The sequence below is a fragment of the Serinus canaria genome, chromosome 20 (assembly GCF_022539315.1).
Source record: "Serinus canaria isolate serCan28SL12 chromosome 20, serCan2020, whole genome shotgun sequence".
Lineage (NCBI taxonomy): Eukaryota > Metazoa > Chordata > Aves > Passeriformes > Fringillidae > Serinus > Serinus canaria.
Window position 1 is genome coordinate 3470512 of NC_066333.1, and position 26282 is coordinate 3496793.

General features: G+C 43.4%; 1 protein-coding gene across 1 annotated transcript in view; it reads left to right on the forward strand.

Moving 5' to 3' along the window:
* PTPRT (protein tyrosine phosphatase receptor type T) overlaps positions 1-26282 on the forward strand; it is a 473718-nt gene that overhangs the window by 134036 nt on the left and 313400 nt on the right. The gene's annotated exons all lie outside the window — the stretch shown is intronic.

The window sequence follows — 26282 nt, forward strand, 5'->3', positions numbered from 1 at the left end:
AGCCGGAATATTCTTAGCAGAACTCACGGTGGTGATAATTTCCAAGTTTTGTTTTCCACTGAAAGTTACCATTAAGCTTTTTATTGGAATGAATTCTCTAGCCTTAAATGCTTTGTTTACATTGAAAAAGAACTTGATTTAAGAAAACACTTTAAAGTTCAATAAAAATTCTACTTTGCCCATGTTGGTTGCCACCTAAAATAGCAGCACAGTCTCTTTCAGGCACACAGTGGTAAAAAGACTTCATCAGCCAGCTAAGACTTTGATTTCACTCCTAAAAAAAGAAATGTTCGTTGTGATTAGTGCATTGCAGTGTGAGAGTATGAGCTATGTGGAAGGACAGAATATAATGTTGTTTAAGACATATTCTTATGCCTGTAATTATTGGGATAAGAGACTTGTAATTGCTGGCTGCCTGGAAGGACACAGTGAGGAGCTGAGGCAGCAATAGCTCCCTGCCACAGCCACTGACAGACAGCCCAGACCCCATTCCTGGGGGCTTGTCAGTAAAAAAACAGCTCAGGAGACACCAGCCTGGCTGGGCTTCCTCCAGCACTGAAAGCTGTGTGAGTTCTGTGGGTCTTAAATCATTTATCACTGGAAATTGTTCAGAATAGGAGGCTTCAGAGTGTGTCACACCTTGGTTTGGCTGTGGCATGCCCAAAGGAGTGAATTGTGGAGGTTGCAGGTTTTTGGTCCTGCCTGTAAGAGTGTATTCATGATTCTGGATGTTGTTTTGTTTTAAATCGTGGCAATTTTATCTGTGGGACTCCTCATCTTCTGGTTCATTGTTGTATCCTTATTTTGTGTCCTTGCTAAAGACCAAGCTGGAGAGACATAGCAAATCTTTGAGTTAACTGATCCTAGAAGGAAAATGTAGGAACTTACACAGTTTTGGTGCAGTTAAGAATCTGGAACAAATGGAAAGGTTTATATGGCTTGCACTGGAGGAGTTCAATGCTTTGATAACTCCTAATGTCCAAGTTAACCCTTCCTGGCCTCCTCTGGAGGTATATTGTCATCAGAAATACCCGGGAAGCATGGAGGGGTCAGCAGAGCTGGGAAAGACCTCTGAGGTTATTGACTCCAACCATTATCCCATCCCCAAACCATGTTCCCACATCTCTGTGTTTTATGGCCATGTGTGCCACATCTCCTCATTTTATGAATTCTTCCAGGGATGGTGACTCCACAACTTCCCTGGGCAGCTGTTCCAGTGCTTGACAGCCCTTCCAACAAAGAAATTTTTCCTAATGTCCAATCTAAACAACAAAAGACAAGCAACAGCCTGGAATGGCATGATTTAAAAAAACCCCAAAGCAACAAACCTACCCAAAAAACCCCAACCCCAAACAAACCACTCCATATGCACAAAAACCCCCAAGCCAGCCCCAGAACATCACAGTGTAGTTTCTCCAAATACTTGTGGTTTCCCCCTTTCCTTGCTATCTGGTATAATGAAAAAAAATATCTAGAGATACTCCAGCACTGCAAATTTAATAAAGGTTAGACCTGAAACAAAAAATGCAGAAGATTTCATTGAAGTTAAAAGGCAAAGGTAAAGCAGCCATCAAGTGGGAATGTGCTGATACAGAAATACTGTGTAAGAAGGTTTGAAGGAGCACGAGGGGAATTGAGTCAGTTCCTGATGTGACTGATTGATGTCACAGGACTGTTCACAGAGAACAAAGGGCAAAATCAGGTGGAAGATCATGGACCACAGCAGATGTGTGCAGAAGGGCCTGGTGTAACAAAGCCCATGGTTTCAGGAGCTGTCCAAGTCGTGTTAACCTTGGAGTAAACTGCAGAGTTCAATCAGACCCCCTGAAGCTGGTGAGACTTTTGGAGCTATTATTGAGAGTCTGTTGCTGGCTAGAATTGTGATGTTTGTGTTGGTTACTCTTTGAAAAGCTGTTTGGTGGGAATAAAAGCTGTTTACTCAATATTCATGTGGAGGCAAAGCCAGGTGGATGAAGTGAAGAACAGCATGTTCCACTCCTACAGGCTGGGACATCTTTAAAGCTGGAGTCCTAGAACATGTGATGATTGACTTCTCATTCCACTGCACTTCTCCACAGCAACTGAGAGAAGCAGGGTGTAAATCTGCTGAGCTGCAGGGTGTAAGAGGTGGTAACAAAGAGGTGGAACAAGCACCCAGAGGCACGACAGAGCACAGGGAGTGGAGGCAGGAGTGCCAGCAGGGCTCGGGGAGGCAGTAATGCAGATTTTTATGTTGGGACTCTATTTTGAACACTGCCATACTTTTATAGCAGGAAATAGGTTAAAATTGTACATTGTGGAAGTCTGAAAACAAAAAAGGGAGCAGGAATGAGGTTGGTTCAGTGACACTGAGTCAGCCTGCAGTGCTGGAAGCATGGCCAACCCCCAGCTGCTCAGCCCTTTGCTCTGGAAAACGTTTTGGCTTTCCTAAGTACCAGCAGATCCCTTTGAATTCAACCAAGCCACAGAACTGTGTCCTCCTGAATACTAATGATGCTGTCTAGCACTTTTTAAAGTCCTTTTCACTGCTAGATCTCAGAGTGCTCTTCAAAGGAGGTCAGTACCATGAATGAGAGCCCGAGTCCCCAGAGCTGTGTAATTCTCTGCTGACACACTGCTGCAAAGGTCTCTGCCCAGGGATGTCATTCTGGTCTTTATTTTTTTAATTAAAATGTCAAAAAGAAAAAAAAAAGCCAATTAAACTGCTCCATTAGCAATGTAGAAGTTTGTAGGCAATTTGTTTTACTCCGTTGCCAGCAAATAAAGTGTTTCCCATGAATTCTGTGGTTAATTCCTTAGGGCTGGAAACAGTGTTAATTGGGGGATTAAGAACCAGATGTTTGTTGTTCTGAATAAATGTTTCAAAAAGGCAGAACACATGAATCCTAGGTATCCAACCCCCAGATTTCAGTGGGACTTGGGTTCCACCTCCTTGCACAATAGCAGGAGTGATTATAACAAAATATTCTCTAACAGATGGGTGTTTACTTAAGCCTGAATACCCTCAGTGATGAGTATTCTGTAGCTTTGGGGCTGTTTGTTCCACTGCTTGAATTGCAAAGGTTCTCAAACCTTCATTTTCCTTTCTGTGGCTTCAACTTTTTTTTTTGTTTTTTCCATTTTTGAATAAGGAAAATAATCAGTGGTTGCTCTCTTATAACCTCTCCTATATAGGAGTATGCAGTTAAATCTTTATTTCTGCAGGAACGTGACCCAGTCCTTTTAACCTTTGTTAATTGTCTTGTTTTCTTCCCTGTGCCTTCAGTCATCATTTTCTCACCTTTTGGTGGGTTTTTGTCTGAAGTTGTGCTACCAAGCAAGGATTCAGCACTCTGCATGGCATTGCTGGAAGGCACAAGACCAACCAAGCCAGTCTGGGGTCCTGTGAGAGCAGGACTTGGGCTCTTTCGTGGGTCTTCTTTGAGGCAGATGCTTGGTTAGAACAACAAAGAAATAGGTTTATATCAACTAGGCAAAAGTACTGCTCTTATTCAGTGTCACCACTTTGCAGCATTCCAAAGAGCTGGGACCTGGCTGCTCTGGCAGCAGTTGCAAGAATAATATTAATAATGAAAGTATTTAACATTTAAAGTTCAAAGTATTTTACTATCATTTGCTAATTAACTCCAATGGAGACTTAACCAGGGCTGACTAGACTGAAGTAATTACTTTAATTGTATTAAATATGATTCTATTTGAATGCAAAGGCATCATGCCTTGTGCATTTGTGCAGCCGCATTTTTTGCTGTTGGATTTTAATCCCACCTTTACTTTGTGAAGTTTTCCTGTTCCAGTTTAGCAGATAAATAATCAGCACACAGAGGCTGAATTCCTGGCCCCATCTGCCTGACTGCTCCCTTGCTTTCATCTCTGTAGCACTTAGAGCAAGTGCTACTTTGCTTTCACAGAAATAAACAATAATTCTTCCAAAAAAAAAAATGGAGTAGATGTGTATATAAACAGAGATCTGCATCTCTGAGTGCTCCACATCACTGCTGTTCCTTGCTCCCACTGTTTTCCAGCTGGGCATTGTCTAGGAAACAGAGTGTGGGTATGAAGAATGTATGGATTAGCAAAATGTTTGGGATAAATGATAATATTAGAATGACATCACTTGTAGGTTATCAAGCGAGTGCAAATGGCCTCACTTTGCATCCTGATTCCACAAAACATCTTCTGCAAAGAGCAACAGGACCTGCTGTTGTTGAAGGGTGGTTTTGTGACAGAAATTGGTGCATTTTTATCTCCCATTGGAGTAATTTAGGTTGGAAAAGCCCTCTAAGATCATCAAGTCCAACCCTTACCCCAGCACTGCCAAGGCCACACTAAAGCATGGTCCCAAGCATTCCATGACACATTTTTGAATGTTTCCAGGGATGATGACTCTACTGCTTCCCTGGGTAGCCTGATCCAAAATCTGTCCACCATTCCATTACACATTTTTTAATGTTTCCAGGGATGATGACTCTACTGCTGCCCTGGGTTCCAATATCTGACCACCCTCTTGGTGAAGAAATATTTCCTGAGAACTGATCTAAACCTCTGTCTAAGTGGTGGGTGTTTTGAGATGGTATTTTCAGGCCCAAATGAGATCTGGGTGTGGCCTTAGAGAGCCTGCATCCTGTGTCCCAGTAGGTGAGCCCAGCTCAGAGCTGTCCAGGGTGTGCAGGGCATCACCTCCCCTGGATGTGATGGATCCCCCACCATGGCACCACCTCGCTGAGAAATCACAGCAGAATCTCTGTCTTTCCTCCTGCAGCAGAGATGAGGGATGGGGGACTCTTCCCACACCTCAATGAGTCTGTTCCTTTGTTCTAGGAACTGGAGGAGTCTCTGAGCTTCTCACTGGAAGAACAGAAGGGTCATCATCATTAGTGTTGCTCTGTGAAACGCTCATTTAGCAGGCAAGCATGGAGATATATCCAGGAATTCCAGATGGCCAAATTCCACTTGGGCTGCCCTGAACTGAGTGAGGTTTTATGGGAATCTAACAGGCCAAATGCTTTCCTGTGTCACCTTTGTCTTTTTGTGAGTGGCACCATGGAGTTGGAGCAGGAATGGATAATTATCCAACAGCTTTCCTTCTGGAAGGTGATAACCCACAGGGGATGGGCAGGATGCTTTCATTCTCTTCAGGAGGAGGGAGATGTGAAGCTACTGCTGACCTCCAGAAAGGCCAGAGACCCTCTGTGCATAGGTCAGGCATTTGTCTCCTCTCCCTGCAGGCCAGAATGGTGCCAGCAGGAGTTAGACTCAACATTTGTAAATTTGAAAGGCAAGGCAGTAAAATTAACATTTCCCCCTGTCTGAGTGTATTAATTCTTGCTTACAAGAAAATACAAAAAGAAACTTGTTAAAGGAATAAATTAAAATTCATCTGTGTATATGATGAATCATGATTCAGTTTTGTCTGAGAGGGAGAAAAAAAAATTGGCTCAGCTGCCTGTGTATTTTTTTTCCCTCCAAAAATATTTTATGCAGGGGAAATTACTAAGAATGAGTCAAATATGTTTCTCCCCACTCTTTCACTTGCACACAAGTAAATAGATTAGTCTGTGGCTTGTTAATGAGCTCCAAGTAATTTCTCAGCTGTTAGGGTCTAAAGAGAAAGGGATCTCTGGAAAGTTTCCCCAATGTGTTTTTATTTTGCTTTTTACTCTGCAGCCTCCTGTCTGTGCTTTGGGATTTTTTTCTTGTAGTTGTAAATAATTCTTCCCCATTTCCAGAATTTCATCCCTGCTTGATGCTAACCTGAGTTTTTTTTGGGATTGACTGCAGGTGTTGGGTTTATTTTAGTGGCTGTGCATGCCAACGTTGAGGTTTCCAGAAAAGTGCCCACGTTTAACCTATTCATGAATGCAGCTTTGGGAGGAATGTAACCTTGCAAGCAACAAGAGAGAGTTTTTTCTGTTTTTCCAGCCTTCAATTCCTCTGTTTTGCTCTCTCCAAGCCTGAAGCCACCCCTCAAATTCATTCTGTGATGCTGCCCAGCACCAGGATCTGGGTGTCTCTTGGAGGAATATGTTGTTACCCGTATGTTTTTACTACCTTGTGTTAGGTCTGGGCTGTCAGTAACTAAATCCCACCTGTGTACGTGTAGAAATTCTTGCTTATTCAGCAATGAAGACCATGATCATGAACTGCTTTCAGACAGGTAGCAATTTAAATCTGTGAGTTTTAAGAGTGATTCTTACCAAATATTTGCTCTGTCTCGTGTTCCTGTGTTCTAACACCCAGTAAAACCTTTCCTTTGGGATGGGGTGTGCTGCTTTTGGATGAAATAGAAACAGTGGGGGATTGTTTGACCTAAGTCTGTGGGGAAATTGCAGACCTTTAAGTATATCACACTTAGCTGACTAAGGACTTGCTTTTAAGGATGTAAAAAGTAGATTTAATTAAGAACATTTACCTCTCTAGAAGACTTTTGCTGAGAGGAATTTACATCCCAGGTTTTAATTCTGGGTCATTCCCATTGTAAAGGTGAGAGAGAATTTCTCCTCATGTGCTGTTGTCAGAGGTCAGCAGAGCCATCCTTCCACTTAGAGGGAGGTGGAGTTTTGGTGCTGAAATCAAGCTCAGCAAGGATGTGCAGCCTTCAGTGAGCTCACAGGGCAGAAAGAAATGATACCACAGACCAGAATGGCTTCTAGGAAGTGTTTTAATAGCCCTGAAGGGATTGCTGTCTGCTGGGAGCACACACAGTTCTGCACCTTGATGTGTTAAATGGTACATTTGAACTGTTGTCAGTCTCTTTCTGAGCCTTTCCTGCCAGGGCTTCCCCAAACAGAGCTGTTGGAGTGTCAGGACCTTTCCATTATCACCATTAGTGGGATCATGGCACTGCCACAGCATCACTCAGCATCACCCTGGGAGGAAGGACAAGCCAAGCTGCTGGTGAACTTGTCCCTCCTGCATGGTTTCAGCACAGAAACATTAATTTCTCTCAGCACCTGTTGGCTCTAGCAGGAGCTTCTGCCTCTCAGCATCTGAGCACACAGCCTGTATTTTCTATAGTGTGTTATTTGGAGCTCTGGTAGGACATGCTGTCCACATGCCAACGTGCTAAAACGGCTTTTGGTTTGAGGGAATTTTATAACCAGTGGAAAAATATTTCTCATGAACACCTTCAAAATCTTCAGGAGATGAGAAATAGAAGAAAGAGAGGTTTCTTTCCCATAGATGAAATTTAATATAAGTTCTATTGAAATAAATGTGGTTGCAGGAGTAAACAAGATGCATAGGTAGAATGAGGGATGGAAAAGTCTTTCTGACAAAAATTAAATGCTAAAATTGATAAATGTGAAGTCAGTGGATATTAAGGAAGAAGCAAAGCTGTGAGTAAACAGGAGCAGAAGTTTGAGGAGGAAGAGATAAATTCTAGTGCTTTAGAAGGAACTGATTAGGGATATTGCAGGTCTAGTGAGGGCTGAGATTTGTAACAACATTTGAAGAGTGAATTTTTGAGTAGACAGAATTCTGCCTTTTGGTTTTTTTCCTCCTCTCAAACTGTGAACCTGCTCTGCTTTGGGTATTTTTTCTTTTTCTGCAAGGTTTGTGAACAGCCTAGAGATGGACAGGTCTAACAGGAAAGAAGTTCCCAAAGAAGAGTGACCTGAGAACCTGCACGGGGCAGGGTCAGACAGAGCAGATTTGAAAGAGGGAAGGAGAAGGCCTTGAATGAAGAGACAAATACTGACAGATGAGGATTTACAAAAGGAAAATTTGGGGAAATCAGAGGCAAATTACTCCTCAGCCTGATCCAAGAAAGCAACTGAGGCATTAAACAGGGATTAAAGGCAGAGGGTGAGCAAAATACAGGAAGGGTAGGAAGCATGTTGCCCAGCCCTTCTGAGCCCTGGGAGCTCTGAGGGAATTTTCAGCTTTTTGGAGCTGTTTAACATGGAGTCAGTGGAATTAGACAGGCATCCTTTAAATCCAGTGGGAGCTGGGTGTAATCTCTCTGGCTAATGCACTTTCCCCCCCCTCATTTGTCTCTTTTGCCCAGTGAACTCTCTTCTTTCTTACTTTTTTCTTTAGTTTGTTACTTTTGTCACCAACCACCACACCACTTAACAGACTCCCAGCACCTGAGTACAAAGCTATGGAAGAACATCCAAGATTTCAGTGTTAAGAATTATTTACTAATGCAGTTTCTTTACCACAAGCCCTATTCAGTGTACAGTGAACTAACTGTAAGTCTTTCTGCCAGCTTCCAAATAAACAGGATGGAGACTCATAATGAGCAGATTTTCAGATGCTTTACTATTTAATTAGAAGGATACAGATTGTTTGATGGAATGATAATAACCTCTGATCACTGGTTCCAATGAGAACTGTTGCTATTGAGAACTTGTGGGGGAAAGAGAGTTCATTTTTCATGCTTAGGAAATATTAGCATTTGCTATTGCCAGTATCAGATATTTAGTGTGTGTAATTTGGCACATGAAAAATGCTGGCTTTTAAAAGTCTTTTCCAAAAGTCATTTATATATGTACAAAAGCAAGTTGATAGCAACAATATTAATATATCCTCATGGAGAAAAAAAATAATGTAAGCTTCTCCTACACAGGCAATCCAACCTCCTTCATGTCATTCACCTCCTTTAGAAGGACTGGAAACTGTTGTGCTTGTGTTCCTTTGAGATGTAAAGTTGTTATATTACAAATTATCACTTGTTTTCAGTATTGACTAGATAAATAAATGCAATTATGTTTATCAATGTTGAAAATTAAGCAACAGAAAGCAATTGTGTGTGTTTGAGGATCTTTTCAAATGAAAAGCTGTATTCACTGAATTCTCATCGGCGCTTTTTCTCCCTGACATGTTTCATGATGTGAGCTCTCAATTGAATGAACAGCTGCAGTAAAAATGGCACCAGCCAAGTCACAGGGAATTCACAGGAAATTGAGATGTACCAGGCTTCAACATAAGCCACTTGGGCCCTCATTTACCTTGAGAAATGCTTGGCTTTTCCTTAGTAAAATGTCTTTGAACATGGAAAGGTGTCAAGCCCTTTGGGTAAACCTCTTATGGGTAGAACAAAGACACTTTGCTGGCTGGGTTTGTCTTTCTTAGGGTGGAAAAGGCTTTTCCTCTGGTCTTCTACTTTGGATTTACTTACAGTGCATGCATGAGGGAGTAATATGAAAGAAATGCCAGTGTTGATCAGAAGGATGCAGTAAGGGAAGCAGAATAAGAAACCCTCACCACAGCTCAGGTGCCTAAGAACCTCCTTGATTCATCTCATTCTTCTAAAACAAGACCTGCCTTCATGCTGAAGATCTGAACCCATCCCCTAGATCTTTGGAAATGCCTTGCAGGACTGCTGGCAGGGTCAGGATGCCAACTTCCCACCCTGGCACACACAGCAGAGGTGGCAGCACAAGGAAAGCACCAGCTTGGAGGCAGCAAGTGGCTCAGTGTCCTCAGAGCCATGAAACAGCAGAGCTGTTTCTGATTAATCTTAAATGCTTTAGAACAAATGTTTTATGTCCTCAAAGTTGATGCAGCGCTTCCATTTTTTGATTTACTTCTGTGCCACTCTTGTTTAACAGCCAAAAAACAAGCTTTACAACCTTTAAGCAGTGAGATGAACACTGTCATGGGATAACAGTTCCTGATGCCTCCTCAAGAGTCAGTCTGCCCCATTAACTCACCATTCATAAGCATAAAGCCTTTCCAATCTTCCTTTCCCTCCATCCCTCTTGTTTTCCATGTAGATGAGACTTTCTTTGCATTTCTTTTTTTCCTGCAATACCATCTTCATCTTCCACGTTCCTTTAGTAATGGCAGTGAAGATCAAGCTGTGAAGAAATCTGGCAATAAACCCCAAATCACCTTCTCCATCAACTCCAGCCTAATAGGAGATAATCAAAGTATTAAAAAACAAACAAGCTATAGGCTAAATTAACTTCTTGCTAAATTTGTTGCAGTCTAGGGTGACTGAGTGAAGATGTGCCATGGATATTGCAGTGCTTTCTCATGGCCAGTTTTACTACTCCATCTGTCCACAGCAGAAGAATTTCTTCGCCTGTTTCAGTTTTATAGGTCTGAGTTTTTTAGCAGTACAGTTATGGGAATATTCAAAGGAGGAATCATAACCAGAGAGAAGTGGTTTAGCTTAGTCCTCATTAGCTGTTCATCTAGAACAGATTGCCTGGGACGGACTTCTGGAGTGTGTCTGATTGCTGCAGCATGGTGACTTAATGGGGAGAGGTTTTTATCAGCTTAAGTGAGCCTGTGCCAACTGACCTCACAGCTTGGTGTGCAGTGAATGAGCTCTAGAAACTATGGTTTCAGTCTAGGATCTCGTTTGTGTGTCCTCCTTTGAACTTGACGTGCTGTCGTGCATTTGTTTGGTTTGAATTTGGCATCTGGCATTGCTGATCTGAACTAAACCTCCACCATCCATCCATCAACATTTTTTGTTCTTCAGTCCAGCTCTCTAGTCCAAAAAATCCCGCTCCCTACATGTTTCTTTCTGTTTCCTTATGCTCTAAGCCTTTCTTCTGATGTAACATTCATGTTCCTAATCCTGCTGTTTCTAGAAACTAGATTTTACTCCTTTACTCAGGAGTGTTTTTACATAGCAACAAACCAAGAAATTCTCAAGCCTCACTACTGCAGCTCTTATTGAACCATCAGGGCCAGGTTGGATGGGGCTTGGAGCAACCTGGTCTGGTGGAAGGTGTCCCTGTCCATGGCAGGGGGTGGAATAAGATGAGCTTTAAGGCTCCTTCCAACCCAAACCATTCTGTGATTCTGTGACTTCTGCATGTCTGGATTCCCAAGACTTTGTGTCCATTACCTTTCCCCCTCTGTTCCCTTCTTTGCCTTCCTCCCTCAGGATCTGCCACTCGCAGCCTCAAGCCCAGGGAGAGACAAATCTGCAAAACTCTCTTCAGCTCACCAGGGAAACAGCACAAACCCACTCCTGCAGCAGAGCTGAACTGGTGCAGAGAGCATTTCTCAGCCTTGTAGCCTTAAACTGAGAGACAGGATTTCAAAAGCTAATTTGCTTGTTTTCCTAGCACGATCTTCATTCTACAAGGGAGAGAAGATGATCTAATCTAATTTAATTTTGCTCTTTGAGGAGAAGGGAGATCACTTGGCCAGCTGCTGCTCTGAGCAAACAGGAGCGTGCAGGCTACAAGATAAGCTTTGAACTTTATCAAGTCTCTTGGCAGTATATGCTAATGTGTGCTGTTGGGAGAGTTCTGAAACTTTCCCCTCTGATTGTATTAATTAGTTTGCTGCTCTAAATGAGCCATATCTCCCTGTAAAATAAGGAGCTGTTACACATCAGGCTTTCCCTTTCCCTGATGCTTTAGTGTTTGGGCAGAGTGGACCATGATTTCAAAATCAGGCCAAGCCCGCGTCCTCACAGCACTGCTGCTGTTTTGACTTCTTTTTGAAACTTTAGGAATAATCTAATCAAGCTGTTCCTTTATTACAAGAGGGAAAAGCATGGTCTCCAATCCTGTGTTTGAAGAGGAAGACTTTTCCTCCCCAAACTTTGTAACTTTTGAAACCCAAGGTAAGGAAGCATCTCAGCGCTTCTGTGGTCATTTTGTCTAGACAGTGACAAACTCCTTCAAAAAACAAATCCACTGTGATTTAAAGGTTCTCAAAGTCAGTGCTGTCTCTGAAGTGGATTTGTTGCATTCTTAAAGCTGTAGTTTCTAGATGAGGTAAATTTACCTTCATGTTTAGGGATATTTCCATGTCCATAACTTTTACAACAGCCTGACACCTCCCACCAGCTGGAATGCCCCAGACCCTCCAAACCTTCCACTGGGACTCTGCTTCCACCCCTGCTCTGCATTCCCAGCATGAGCTCTGGCTTCCTGTGAAACCCACAGGGTTCTACCACAAGGTGCAGGGTGCTGGCAGGTGTGTGTTTCAGACAGGAACAGTGATAGAGAAGTCATAAATGCTTTGGAAAAAAATGGAGTTTTGTTGTGATTATCATCTCAGCTCCTCTTGCTGATGAGCTCATTGAGGTAATTAGCAGTGCCCTGACTCTGATCCTGTATGTCCCAGTATTGTCCCAGGCTGTTTGACAGAGCCATCCCTGTCTTCAGGAAAATAGAACTAACCAGGGGTTCAGTTTCAGGGCTTCTTAATTTTCAGGCTTTCTTGGTGGTACAGCAGAAGTCCATGACTGTTCCAAGAGAAGTCAGGGTTCCAGTGCATGGGAGACTTCTCTGCAGCCTGGATAACCTGGGCTGAGAACCAGCACCCTGTGAGGTGACACAGAGTGACACAGAGCCCCAAACCTGCTCACCCAGCCTGGGAGGTCCTGCCTGTCTGAGCTGCTGACTCCAGTCTGTCTCACCCCCTGCATTCCAGAGGTTCTCCTGTCAGCATGCTCATGTTTACAGATTTGCTGTGTTAGGAGTAAAAGCTTAACTTTCTCTTCATTGTATCAACTTAAAGATGATATAATTGTCTCATGTGGGTGTTTTAAATGAAATAATTGACTTTTTCATCAGTTTTTGTGAGCAAGCACAGGTCCAGCCTACAGCTTCACAGCCAGGCTGGCCTGTTGCTGCCCTTGATACACCAAATGCCTGCAGGTTGTACATTGTGCTTAGACCCCTCAGCCACCTCTCTAAGCAGAGAGATCCAAACATTTGGCTAAGATCTCACTTTTGGCTCAAAGATAAATGTGAACTGTTCAGAAATCCATTTGGGCCCAGGCACAGCTCTGTGAGAGCCTTTCCAGCACAGGTAATACACTGGGAATTATTTTTGCTTTCTTGTCCTATCAGCTATCTCTTTAAATTTCTTTTTCCATTTGTCTGAGAAAGACTTAAGCAGTAGATGAATCACCAACATCCTTCTTGTGAAATAGTGCTCATAGCTTCCATATTAAAGGTAAAACTTCATCTCAAGTCCTTCATAAAGACTTCCCTCAGTCTCCATATTCTTGTGGAAAAAGAGAAGGTACTGACATTTCCATCTGAAATTAACTCTTGGCTCAAATTGCAGAAAACCCAGTGATTTTCCCTTAGTTTTAGTTACAGGAATGTGACCAACAGTAGGGGTTTTTTAGGCAGCCTAAAAACTCTGCCTGCCTTTTTATTTCTTTTCTTTTCTTTTTTATAGCTCATGAGATCGCAGACTTAATACTCCCACCTGCTTTTCCTGAATACTTTTTCATTATTCCAAAAGCAAAGGCAATAAGCATTATCTCACTCACTGATAGTTATATTTAAAGCTTTCTTAAACTGAGGTCAGATAAAAAACATGAGCAGCACAAACTGGGCTTGTCAATGTACATTGCAGAGCCTGGACAGGATTCAGTGGGTTGTGCAAATTTTCTACAAGGACAAATTTTTTATTCTGTGTATTTGATATGTGTATTCACAGAACTCTACTTGAGCTTAAAGAAAGTGATAAAACCCTTCAAACTTCAGCTTGGATGGGGCTCGGAGAGCCTGGGGTAGTGGAAGGTATCTCTGCCCATGGCAAGGGATGGAACAAGATTAATTTTAAGGCCCCTTCCAACCTAAACCATTCTGTGATTCTATAAAGAATTAAGTTTATTCAATATTCTATTTAATAGGGGGTTTGGGTAGTACTGAGGCATTTTCATTCTGTTGGTAGATATTTATTCCTGGAGACTGGCTGGCTGTGCAGGTGTCCCCTTGCCAGAGGGGAGGGATGGAGCTCTTCCTCTCTGTCCCTCTCTCTGCCAGGTGCTGGGAGCAAGGCTGAGCACCTTGTCCACATCTGTCCAGGTGTGTTCCTGCAGTGGGATGGGCCTGGCAAATGTGTGCCCAATTTGCTATTAAATGGGTTTTTTTTCATTCTCTCATCCTCCAGTCTTTGATCCAAACACACAACCTGCATTTTCCCCTTATTTACACCCCTGTAACTAATAAAGCTTTCACAAACCAATTATGCTTTCCCAAACTGATTATGCTTTTACAAACACATGCATCATCACTGATTGTATCTAATTGAAAGTTTGCTGCAAAGACTCTGTTATCCAGGCCAGTGTAACAATTCCTGTTGGGTCTGTCCTGCTTAGCTGGGGTTGCTGAGGCAGTGCTGTGCTGCCCTCTGCACTGATTTAATTCCAGTGAAATCAGGAAATCCCTGCACACAAATAAAAACTTCTGCATCCTTTCATGTCAACAGAGCTACAGCTGTGCTAAGAGAGGGCAAGGGCTCAGGTGCATAGGTGAAAGCTGAAGGTTTGGATAACATCTCTACCAATTAGTTCAGGCATGCAAGATAATTTTGCTAATTTTTGATTAGTTAAAAGTAAGTGGAAGATGGTGCAGAAGGGAAGGAAATTATTTCAGCTTCAGTTAACACACAGTTAAAACTACCTTTTCCAGCCTTTGCACTGCAGACTTACTTGAGAATATTATCACTTCAAAGTACTTAGCTCTAAAAATCTCATAATGAACATTAGAATTTTTTTATTTCAGGATACTGGTCTAACTGCAGCAGCAGTTCAATCAGCCTTGCAGTAGTGCAATCTTATTGAATTTCTGCCAGGAATGTAAATGAGAAGCCATTCCTCTTTAAAAGGTTCAGATAATATAATTAATTGCATTCATTTTCAAGGTGATGTCTTGCTTGTTTGGGCCAGTGAGCAGTGGGGGATAAAAAAATGGAAATTTCATCCGTGATTACAAAAGAGATAGTGATTTACTAATTGCCTTTCACCTTTTCCTGACAGTTGGTATCTCTTACCAATCTGCCTCCAGCCACTGGAAGCTGTTCTGTGGTGAGAGATGAGGATAAATACACTGTGAGGAACTCTTTAGTGGTGAATTTGTTTTTCCTTCATGGGGAACTACATTTGTCTCCTGTGCTTTATAGCAAGTGCAGCCATTTACCCTGTGACCCCTGTGCTTTAGGTTAAAACGTGTTCCAGCAGAGAGAATTGTACTTTGGAACAATCCTCCTTTGCAGGGTGCTGTGTCTCATGTTTCCAGCTCCAGAAACATAAAATAAAGAGTGATTTACATCAGTTCACTAAGGTGCCACGGGGTGCTGCAGATGGTGCCCCTTCCTCATATTGCTGCCTTGTCAAAACTCAGTCTCCCACAAATGTCTCAGGTTCTGTGTTGCTGGAATGGCTCCCAAGGTATCAGAAAGTCTCTTTTTCCCAGCCCTGAGACCAAAGAAGAAGTTGAGATTCCTCAGTTCTGCTTTTCAAGATTGTTTATTTTCTCTTATCTCTCACATTCTCTCTCTGCCCTGCTGAGATCTGTCCAGCAGGTCAGGTTGTGGCACAGTCCCTGCCCTTGGGGTGCTGTTGGCTTTTTATACTAAGAACTAGGTGTGCTTTTTTTACAATAATTTTCCAATCCCTGTCACCCGTGTCAGACAGTCTGTCTCTGCTCTAAACCAATCCAAGAGTGCCACCATCACAGCAGAAGATGGAGGACAAGAAGAAGAAGAAGGACAGGACATGCCCAGATTCCTCCATCTTCCCTCTTGAACCCCCATTCTAAAACCCCAAAATTCTACTTTTTCACCCTGTGACAAATTCACTGTCATTCTACTCAAACCCTTGTGGTTTGTAACTCCTCACACAAAGTTGGGAATTGTTTCCATGGCTAAAATGGAAGGCACAGGTGTCTTTGACTCCGTGCCAAGGTCTCTGAGCCCCTGCCAGGGTCTGGAATCACCCAGGGCAGCCAGAGGAATGTCCTGGGTTCTGACAAAATGAAAAGCCCAAAATCAGATTTCACAGCCTGGTGGGGTGCTGGCTATCAAGCAGGGCAGCTCTGGGATCACTCCTGTCCCTTGGTGTCCTGGCTGCTGTGGAGTGCCAGTGTGCAGTGCCCTGTGCTGGGGCAATGGAAGAGCTGCTCACAGGTGTGGAGAAACAGATGTTTTCCTTGCAATCCATGGTTATAGAGTGATGTGCATTTAAGGAAACATTGCTCTTATATGAATATAAATACAGCTGGATCTCCCCTGCCCCAGTTCAAGGCTGGGAAACTGGTTTGGGTTTTACTAGAAAAAAAATCAAAAAGGAAAAGCATCAGAGTCAGAGAACCCTGAAAACAGACATGGGTAGCACATTCAGGAAACTTTTAAAAGCTATTTAAGCCTTTGATGCAAAATACATTTATACTCCTGACAGTTTCACTTCTTGCTCTTCCATTTAAATGTCAGATATTTCATATCTACAGGAAACTCACAGTGCAATGGCTCAGTAGGATCAGGGAACACCTGCACGAGAAAGGAGCACCAGAGTTTCATTTGAATCCCAGCTGTGTGAGGAAAGGCAGGAGCCATCCCCACAGGCTTTGCCAGTGCTCTGTGGTTCCCAGTTCTAGACAGCAGGATGAGAGGGGACACTCCCAGCAGTTTCTTTATTTCAGACCAAAGGGAAGCCATGGGATGCTCCAGCAAATCCTCTGCTGCTGAAGAGAACTGGAGAAACCTTGAGTCAAGGTCCGGAGCTGTCAGGTGTGCCCAAATCCATTTGTCTCCTAACAGAAACAGAACTTCTGTGGCAAAACTGTCTGTGAGCAGCATTTAAAAACAGTTTTAACTCTTCTCATCTGCTCTTAACTCGCAGTTGCAATTTAGACAGATTAAAAAGTATCAATTAGAATTTAGGAAGGTTTTCCCAGTCTCTTTTGCTATTACTTATTCGTTTTGCTAACAGCAGGATTAGAGCTCGTTCCAGCCCAGAGGTTGGCCAGTGTAAGGTTTGGGAGCTGCAGATAAATGGGATTTTGGGTGTCAGGTGGCTGCAGCTGTGCCATGAATGAGGGCAGTGGTTCCTGCAGCCTCCCTTGGCTGCACTCTGGTCCAGCCCTGCTGGCAGCATGCAGAGAGCTCATTAAATCAATCTGTGTAATGAGATCTGTTTGACTCCGTTTAATTTCCTGTTGAATGCAGATGGGATCAGGGCAGTGCCTCCTCTGACAAACCTCTGGGCTGTGCTGGGGTGCCTTGGGACATTTCCAAGGTTCACTTGCCCATGGAAAAGGGCCCAACTTTGACCCCAGTGAACTGGCAGATCCAAACCCATCAGCCTGTGGATCCAGTGAGGCCGAGCCCCTGCTGGTGCCAGCAGATTCCCATTCCAGGGCTTTAACAAACCCCAACTGGAGCCTCCAAAAACCATCAGCAGATAAACAGAAACTATCAGAAGCTGAACAAACACTGAGGGGTTGGACAGCATGGTGAAAAAGATCACAAACAATGTTTGCTGCTTTACTGAGGCTTAAGTAATTCCCCTGTAGCCAGCTCTGTTTGGAAATGCATAAATAAATACTTTGTACTGAAAGAATGGCTGCTTCTCTAGGAAAAACAAGCTGACAGTTGTTCTTGGGTTTTATTCCTAAAATACTTTTGTTCTGGGCAAAATCAATGCAAAAGAGCAGACAAACCTGGAAGTAACAAAAGCAACAAGGAGGTGCAGGCCTGCCTCTCCTATGGCTGTAAATGCAACATCATTCTGTGACACTTCCTCGTGGCTTTGCTGTTATCCTGGAGTATTTGCCTGCTGGTTCTGGTGTAAATTTGCTTTGTTTACTCCTGGTTCATCTTCCTGAGGGTAAAGCAGGGCAGCAAGGAGTGAAATGGAGCTCTGCTGCTGCCTGTCCGTGCAGGTACAGGTTGTGCATTGCCCATGGAGCCTCAAATGATGGCAGAAACCTTGGAATACTTGAGGCACTCATTAAACTCAGAACTCAGCATTTGCTCCTCTCCACCCCAGCAGTTGTGCTGGCATTCAAAGCCCCTGGGCCCAGTTGAGTTAACTGTGGTGGCCATCACCCAATTGTTCTTTCCTGCCTAAATGAGATGTCTCCCCTGAAAATAACACAAGTCTGGCATGCAGGTGGCACAGCTTTCAAATGGTAAACCAGACAGCAATTATCCTGACTTAGTCACTCATTTGCAATACCCCCAAGTTTTGGAGTTGGATTTTTTATTTTTTTTTAAAGCAGTTGTGGTTGCTGTTTGATATTTAAAGGCTTGTTTGCTTTCAACTGGTTGCTAAAGTCATGGACTGTTCTCACACATGGGAAAGGCAGTGAGATGCTCCCAGGCCAGCCCTGTGGCACAGAGGGACAGGAGGAACCAGGCTGGAGACTCTCACCAGTTCCCACTCAGAAAATTAGCATTAATTCCATTTAAATGCTACATTTGCCATGTATCACAATTCTTTTGTTTTGGAGCTTTCTTAAAAAAAATTGCCTTTAAAGCTGTAACTTAGGATACAAAACAAGGCATGAAACTCTCAAAAAAACTGATTTAGCTTCAAGTTACTGAGCCTGAAGATGGTTTGTGGAGCCTCTTTGCTCTGGAATTGCCCTCCAGAAAGTTTTGGTCCCTCTCCCTCCTCCTGACAGGAGAGACAGTTCTCCAGGTAGATGTGAAGATGCAGAACAACTTTATTTTCATTTTACAGGATTTAAAAACAAAATAACTTTGCATCAATTAGAAGAGCAATGTGGATTTTTAAAATGTGAATGCTGATTTCTGACATTTAAAAATCAGGTGACAATGTATAATTTCTCTGCAAGAAAGGAAATGATCTCACCTGGAAAGGGGAAATGTAGAAGAACTTTGCTGCCTCCACAGAATCATTCTGCCTTTTTTGTATCTGCTCTTTGATCAGTGTGAAGTGTGTGCTGCAAAGTGGGGAAGAAGTGGTCAGAATTGTTTAATTTCAGTACCTTCAGGAAGATTGTTTCCAGTCTGTAAAACACACGGGTGCTTCTGATACCTTCTGATTTGTAAACTCAGTTTATGGTTCATGTCCTGGCACAACCCCTAAGAATCCAGTTGGATTGAGTAGTCAGTGGAAATAAAAAGTGGATTATAACTTGAGAAGAAGGGATAAAAGAATAATGAGTGTCATCTAAAGCAGAAGAAGGGATTGCACCATCCTCCAGAGTTAAGGATGATCTTTGTATACATTAAATAAACTAAGGAGAAATATTTATCAAAGGAATCTATCAAAGATCCAAAATGTGTGTTTGAGCTGGCCTTAAGTACATTTTTTATCTCTTTATGAGGTAGTAAATTGTCAAAATAAAAACTCCTAGAAGTGGCCTGTGGACTTTCTTACAGGAATGAGTGGGAACTCTGTAGCAAGATGTTGAAAATACAAACTTTAGGGTTTGTATAAAGGTTATTTATAATCAAAGGAATAAAAAAAAAATAATAGAATTTGTTCTAGCCCAGGGGTTAAGACAACCTTTGGTTTGGGAGTTGTAGGAAAACATAAGGCAATGAAGCTGTAAAAGCTGAAGAGAGGGGGAATATAAATAATCATACAGTGAAAAGAGAAAAACAAGGCAGCAATAGAAAAAAGGGTTTTAAAGGCTAGGGCTGATGCTTTTAATGCATAGCTCAGCAGCATTAAATGCCCAATAAAAAGCAAACAAATTCTGGACTGAATGAGCAGAGTGAGTGAAAATTGCAGCTGCTGGGGGGGGGGTTGGAGCTCCCCTCTCATGGAAGGGCAGCTCCAAAAGAGATCAGGGCACAGGCAAGGCCAGACTGGGCTGATCTGGGGTCCTGGGGATGCAACAGGACTATGGGACACTTGGAAAACTGGAGTTTATTAGCCCTTGGTAAAACAGAGGTGGAAAAGGATTAATGGGGGCTCGTTGGTGGATAAAGGTGTTTGTTGTGCTGGGAATAAAATGGGAGATGCTCCAGGAATGTCTGAGCTGGTGAGGCCAAGGCACTGAGAACTGGTGAGAGAAAGGGATTGGTCAGCATTCCTTGGAATAAAGGGAAATACACCAGAGGCTTTCAGGAGAAGAGTGGGATAAATTCTCAAAGGACTTTTAAAACACATGACTCAGTGTGAGGAGGGAAAGGGAAGCAGCTTTCCACCAGATTTTCTTTGCAAGAGTGTTTTATGCATCCAAACTCTTAGCATGCCATTGGAATAGTGCTGGAGAGTGGAGATTGTTGAGCCCATGTGGCTGCTGGGACCAGTGCTGAAAATCCAGGCTGAAGGGTGAAAGAAGAGGGGAGAGATGCTCTGAAAATTGGGCATTGCTGTGATCTAGCTGTTAAAATGGACCTTCCCCAAAGTGTGTGCCAGTGCTAGAGGTGTAACATTCCGACATGAATTTATTTCAGTAGATGTGGCATCACCTATTGTACTGCTGTGGTTTTCTAGTCTCTTATCTCTTGGATTGACTGTTTTAATTATACATTAATCATCCATTTAGGCTGCAGTCATAGTCAAAACAGTGTGTTTGTACATTCTGTGTTTTCCAAACATGACATTTGGCCAGGCTCTGTGTTTTTCTAGTGGACCAGTATTTCATGGATTTTCTCTGCTAGTTTTAAGAGACATTTCTGTTTGTTAGTTTGTCTAGCTGTTTATTGTTTATATGTCAAAATTTTCAACACTTCACTTGTACTGATGATGTTTTTCTGGCTGTGAAGAGGTTGCTTTGTCCTGAAGGAATGATTGTTGTTTGTCTTGGTGGATAAGAGTTAACTTGAGTATCTTCATAAACAGTAAATATAACAAAGCCATAAATATTGATTCTTTTATTAAAGGAACATTTATTTTTTTACTCTGTTTTTAAACTAGCTGTTGCAGGCAAGAAGGAAACATTTAAGCATTATTTTGGTTCATAAAACTGTAAACTTTCCCAGAAGGTGGGCTTCAGGTTCCTGGGTTGATTTTGACATCTGTACACAAGAATGAAATTACTGCAAAATAAAATTGTCTGGTAATATTTGAGAGCAGAGAAAAACCAGCCCTGTCTCTGACCCTGTTCTATGGATGCTGGCAATGGGAATCCTTTTCCATCTCTTTGTCCTGCCTCATCCATGTCTGACTGGATATTTTTGCAATTCCCATAAAGCATCTCCAGTGGCAAGCAGACAGTGGCAACATTTCTCATAGGATGTTGACTTCCCTTTGAGAAAACATTGTCCATCATCTTCTTTATTGGATTAGTTGCATCTCTTTGGAAGATTGTTTTACTGAAGGAAATTAAATAAATTTCCTGTGTCAGGTGATTTTTTTCTCAATGGTATTTCCAAACGGCTGCTGTTACCTGGAGCTGTGGAGTTAGAGGAGAGTAGAAGAGGCTCAGTTTGGAGAAGTCTCTTTTCCTTGCAGTGTGTTTCCAGCTGGCCTCCAAAGTGTGTTGTGAGGAGTAACCTGCAGCCTGGTCCCTTGCAGACCTGGTTGCCATGGGCTGTTTCCTTTTCCAGTAAGGAATCCCCTTAGGAAAGGTGGAGATGGTCACCTGGGGCATTGTGTTTTTAAGATTTGTTATTATTGGTTGTGTTAGTTGTTTTGTGTTTAGAAAATGGTTTGGTCCTTGGTTCCCCCCATGTTCTCCCCTCACGATGGTTTGTCCGAGGTTGTTTGTTACTTTCCTTTCCCGCCACTTGCCTGCCCATCAAACCCAGTGATCCTTCCCTCCTCCCTCCCTGCCCTTATCAGTTCTCTCCCCTCCCAGTGGTGCCCCCTGCTCCCCTTGTCACTCACTGTAACCACCCCCCTTTTGTTCCAGATTTTTCCATGTCAGTCACCCTTACTGTGCTGTATGATTTGCCCCTGGGGCTTTTCCCCTCCCATGTATGATCTTTATTGGTTCAGATATGCTGTTTGTTCCTCCCCTGCCCTATTCTTATTGGTTACTTTGAGTCTCCCCCTTCCACGCCCGCTCCCTGTATCAGCTCCCCCCCCCCCCCAGCCCGTCTCCCTTGTCACTTGCCACTGGATCCATTAAGGAATAAAGCCTCCTTGACCAAAGCCACGCAAGTGTCCTCTCTTTTTCCTTTGCCTTGGACTCCTCGTGGTCTCCTCCTCGCCTGTGCCACCCACGCCACAGACGGCACCACCACCTGGGGTCCTCTAAGGGAACCTGGGGGTGGCAAATCTTGTGGCTTCCTCCGGCCAAGCTTGGGGAGCAGCTAGCTGGGACTGACTTGCTCCTGTGGCTGCAGGGAAGGGCCACAGTCATCCAGAAGCTCTTGGTCATCAGTAAAGAGCTGGCTTGGGTGGCTTCTGGTGAAATCCAGGATAATGTTTGAGCCTCTGAGATTTTTTTTAAGGGAGAGATGGGTTCTTCACTGTCTCAGGACAATCCTAGCACAAACCTTGCCATGTCTCTCTGGCATTTGAGGTTTACTCCTTGGGTCAAGATCTTGGATCCCAGTAGCAACTGAGGAATTGCACTTGAGAAACACCAAATATCTGTGCTGATTTTATGATCTTTGCAAATAACCAAGTCACCATTGTCTCCTCATGCCCAGCTAAAGCTAAATGGACCTGTGGGGGTTTTTCTGCCTGGTTTTTGGGGTTTTTATGTGGCATTTCTCTTTCCCATTCCCACATGGTGGTCTGAGTTAATCTCTTACCTCTCTCATCTTTCTTGGAGCTTGGCCAGTTTGCAGCATTTGAGGATTTAATTTTTTTTCTTGAAGGTCTCTCTATCAATTGCAGTTGTTTTCTCAGGGTGGGGAAGTATCTTTTCCCATTCTGCAACCTGTCTTTCTCATTCATGGTGCTTTTCAGAAGTCATTGTATCTTAGCACATTCCAAATGTCACAAAGGATTTGAATAACTTCAACATATGGTGCGGATCAGCTGTGAATTCCACTACAAACACCAGGAGCAGAAAGCAAACTCCATGAGAGAGGCAAGGCAGAAAGCAAATTAGGTGGGGAAAAAATAAAAGATGTGGAATTAGTGGAACAATGAGATGAATCATGCACGCATTTAAAATATTTGGGTAAAATAAAACACTTCAAATTCAAGGAGAAATTACTGGCTCATCTTGTCTATGCCCATATTTACTTAATGTTTTCTGCCTGCTTGTAATATCCTTTTAAAAAACAATTATCTGCCCACATTTGGCATAATTTTAAGTATTGATAGAAATGGGGACTTGCAATTTAAAAGTAGATGCCTTTATTAATTAAGATCCAGAGATGAGCCAGCTTGAACTCGTTTGGTCAGAGAGGGTCTGTAGACAACTCATGAAAGAAGGAGCATTTCCTTTCATGGCCCCAGAAAACCCCATGAAACACAAATTATTTACCAAGATCACCAAGGTCAGAGGGTGACCTGCTACTTAATGGTGTTTTGTGGGAATTTTTTTCTTTTTCTTGCAGTTATTTCCAGTTGATGAAGTGCTCTATTATGCATTAGTGTACAGTGAGTATATATATATAAATGTTGTGTGTATATATAGTCTTTGCACACTCATGAATAAAATATACACCTGTACAGATACATGCAGGCATTTTCTGCTGAGAAGGATGGAACAGGCAGGATTATATTAATGAATTTCCATGTAGGCTGTTCTCAATTCCACTTTACCTGTTGACTCTGTGGCAGTGGATGACTGCAGCCTCCCTCAAGTGACCTGGTGTGGTTGACTCTCCAGAATCTCCAGTGGCTCTCTGCAGGGTTCAGCTGTGCATTCCCAGGCTGCCCCAGTCTTGGCACATGGCTGGATGCCTTTCCAGAGCTGCTGTTTTAAACACAAATTTCTATATCCCAAAATAGAAAAAAAGCAGCTGAAGTGCCCTGGAATAGCACTGAGACAACTTGTGGAGGGAACTTGTAGGAGGTTAATTCTCCTCCACTTCTAACTGAAGTCAGAATCACAGAATAGTTTGGGTTGGAAGGGACCTTAAAGCTCATCTCATTCCACCCCTGCCATGTCAGGGACACCTTCCACTGTCCCAGGGTGCTCTGAGCCCTGCCCAGCCTGGCTTTGGGCACTGCCAGGGATCCAGGGGCAGCCCCAGCTGCTCTGGGCACCTGTGCCAGGGCCTGCCCACCCTCACAGAAAATTTGTTTTTCCTGATATCCAATCTAACCCTGCCTTCTGTCAATTTGAAGCCATTCCCTCTTGTCCTGTCACTTCAGGCTCCTGTAAACAGTCTCCACCTTCCTTCAGGTGCTGGAAAGCCACAATGGGGTCACCCTGAAGCCTTTTCTTGTCCAGGTGAGCAGTGCCAGCTGTGCCAGCCTCTCCTTCCAGCAGAGCTGCTCCATCCCTCTGATCCCCTGGTGCCTCCCCTGGGCTCTCTGCAGCAGCTCCAGCTCCTCCCTGTGCTGGGCCAGGGCTGGGGCAGCTCTGCAGGTGGGCTCTCACCTGAGCACAGGGGCAGAACCCCCCCTCTCCTGCTGCCCACTCTGGGCATCAGCCCAGGACAAGCTTTCTTCCTATTAAAATTCCTTCTTGCAGCACAATCTGCATTCATATGTGAGAGACAAAGCTCATTTTATGGTGTCACCTCATTTTATTCTGTCACCTCGTGTTTGGTGGAAAACCACTGTCCCACGAAGGGCTTTTGATCTCATTGTGTGTTTCTGGTGCAGGGAGTCATGGAGCAAAGGGAATGCCAGGGAATTGCTCTCTGGGATTCTTACATCCCTGTGGAAATGGCTTCATTTAACTTGTGGCTCTTCCTTCTGGACTGAGCAATGTTCAGCGTTGTTTGGTTTTGCACAAAAGGCAGAAATACTGTGGGCAGTTTGTCTGAATCACCTCAGGCTTTGACTTCAGCCCTTGGAGCAGCCCCAGCCCCTCAGGGGCTGAAATCCTCTGCCAGCAGCAGAGCTGGGACTCTTCAGAGGGTCACAGTTCATCCCATGCACTTACAATTCATTCTACTTCCCTACATTTAACTGATCTGAGATGCTGTTGGAAGTGTTTGCTGCTGGTGGGTCTCACTTTATTGGTTATCCAAAAGAGATAATCTAAAAAGCAAATTAAAGCTGAGTGAGAAAGTGCTGGGAAATGAAGTGTAATAGCAGGCAGATATCACTATATGTTTTACAGAAATAGACCTGTCAGAGGTATTTGTTTGTGACTTTACAGCTGAAATTGAATTTTCTAAACCATGTCAAAACTAAAAAAATGACACAGTCTAAAGACTTAAAGATGTAGATAAACACAGAGCTTCAGTGTGGAAGCAGAGAGAGGATCTGTGGTAATTGTAGGAATAAATCCCCTGGTGTGAGTGACATCTGTAACTCCAAAAATCCCCTCAGCAGTGACATACATAACTCTAACAGCCTTGTCTTTCTCCTGTCCTCAGCTGTGCTCTCGAGGCACAGGCTGCACCACAGTCCTGGAGATTTGAACAGCTATTTAGAACTGTGTCAGAATTTTAAGAAAACCAAACAAACTTGAGATCCCCATGTTTTGAAACAGCAGCTGCAATATAGGCTGGCACTTGTTTCCCAGTGGTTAGTACAGAAAACTTTGGTGTGTGGTTCCATGCCTGGGTATGGTGGGGTTTGAGGGTCCCAGGACCAGGTGAGAGATGAGAATCCTGACTCCATGTTTCAGAAGGCTGATTTATTAATTTATGATATATATTATATTAAAAGAAACTGATAGATTATACTAAAAGAATAGAAGAAAGGATTTGATCAGAAGGCTTGAAAGGAATAGAAAGGACAGGAATGGAATAAGAAAATCTTGTGACTGCTCACAGCTTCGACACAGGTGGCTGTCATTGGTCATCAAGTAAACGCAATTCACATGCTGGGAAAACAATTCTCCAGATCACATCCCAAAGCAGCAAAACACGGAGAAGCTGAAGCTTCTCAGCTTCTCGGGAAAAAAGATTCTGGCAAAAGGATTTTTCATAAAATATGTCTGTGACACCTGGGTGCTCTTTTGTGACAGCACAAATGTTTTCCATGGCTGTGTGAGATGCTGCTGGTGGAGACACTTGCAGTGCAGACCTGCTGCTGTCCCAGATCCCTGTGGATGGTGAGGCACAGCTGAGTGTCCCATCCCAGCCAGCCAGGGGATGGTTTGTGAGGTGAACACATTGGTGCAGGATGCCAGCTGAAGCCATGAGCTGTTCTGTGTTTCTGCAATGATATTGGGCACCTTCCTGTTCATGCTCCAGTAAGTTCAAGATCATCTCTTTTAACAGGGTAAAACAGGCTTGGAGAGTTCAGCAATCAGGACACTGGTGCCCCTCTAGGTGATGCCATTGGGCTGTGCTGGTGCAAAAAGGTCAGAACAGAATGAAAAGCTGTAGGATTCCTGGGAGGAGCACAGGGCTCAACAGTGCAATTCAGGCTCCAGCTGAAACATTCCTTAAAAGAAGCTTGGAATTGGGCACTTTAATTAAAGATTTGTTATCAATGGCATTGAGAACCACAGTCCCACCCCTGCCATGGCAGGGACACCTTCCACTGTCCCAGGTGGCTCCAAGCCCTGTCCAGCCTGGCCTTGGACACTTCCAGGGATCCAGGGGCAGCCACAGCTGCTCTGGGCACCCTGTGCCAGATTTTTTCATTTTTCTTTGTATTTCAGACA